Below are 1474 nucleotides of genomic sequence, written 5' to 3'. Positions count from 1 at the left end.
TCTCTTAGAATTGAATCCCACGATATTCATGTAAATTATGTAAGTCCCGAGTGATTCATTACGAAACTGGCTATGCCGAGTAAGATTAAATTGAAAGATATATGTTCAACAAGCATCCCAAATGCTTTATTCATGTTATGTTACCAATTGAGGATGTGTTAAAATATGGGCTGTGCATTAATAATGTTTCGACTTTAAGTAAAGTTCAAATGAAGGCTATTATGCCAAATTTTGTGAAATATCTCTATGTGCTTTAGACTCTAAATTGCTCACATGTGTACTACACACCTTGATTTGAATTGTATTTGTTGTTGATGATAATTAAAATTGATAAGGTGAGCATGAAATACTGAATATGGCCAACGAGCCAATAATGATCTTATAATTACGGCCATTAGTGCCAATGAGATGAAAAGAGGTGAAAGTAATACAAAATGCGATGATTGATATAAAAAGGTTGATGTCTCAATTAAGACAGCCTAGCCTGTCGGGTCGTGATCAGACACCATGCCACACACATGGTAGTGATTGTGCTGGAAATTTATAATTTGAAATTGTGATTGTGGTCGATGTCCTTAATGGATAGCCTAGCCGATCGGGTCGTGATCAAACTCCGTGTTAAAGACGGTGGTATTGATATTGAGAGAAATTGTGGTTGATGTCTCTAATGAGATGGCCTAGCCGATCGGGTCGTGATCGGACTCCGTGCTAAGAGTACGGTGGTACTGGTTTTGTGAATAATGGTATTGTGGACAATGGTATAACGATACTAGAAATCTCCCAATGTGAGATATGAGAATTAATCTGAACACTGTCTTGATCCTAAATTGAGATTTGATGTTAATTAAGGCTTTCATTGATATTATGATAATCTTGTTTGTATTATATTTCATTATATTGAGAGATTGTTTAGTTATACATACTAGTGCTATTCGACGGTATTAACGTCCCTTTTGCCGGGGGCGCTGCATCTTTAAATGGATGCAGGTGGTTCTACAGCAGGAGATATTGATCAGTGATAGCAGTACACCTTATTCCCAGCTGATTCGGTGAGTCCCACTTTATTCCGGGGTCATGTATCTTTTGTACTTTATGTATTCGCTTTGAGGTATAGTCGAGGCCTTGTTGTCGGCATTATCATTGTACTCTTCTTTATCTATAGAGGCTCCGTAGACATAGTGTGGGTTGTGTATTGGTGCTGGGAAAGAAAAACTACGTTATGTTGTGGTTGTATTGCTTGTTCTAGTTAAGACGACTAAAAATGATGGAACTATTAGTAATGAATTGGTATTGTAAACATGAACACCTTTTTGTCTAATTAATGAAAATATGTATTATCTTCATTCGTGGATGAGTTTGGGTAGAAGGAAACCTAACAGGCTTGCTCGGTCGGGTTCACTCGGTTGAGCGCCGGCCGCGCTCTTCGATTTTGGGGCGTGACATACACCCGAGTCCAAAATCACCATCCAAACCT

The sequence above is a fragment of the Nicotiana tomentosiformis genome, chromosome 12 (assembly GCF_000390325.3).
Source record: "Nicotiana tomentosiformis chromosome 12, ASM39032v3, whole genome shotgun sequence".
Taxonomy (NCBI): Eukaryota; Viridiplantae; Streptophyta; class Magnoliopsida; order Solanales; family Solanaceae; genus Nicotiana; species Nicotiana tomentosiformis.
This window is presented reverse-complemented; position numbering follows the sequence as displayed.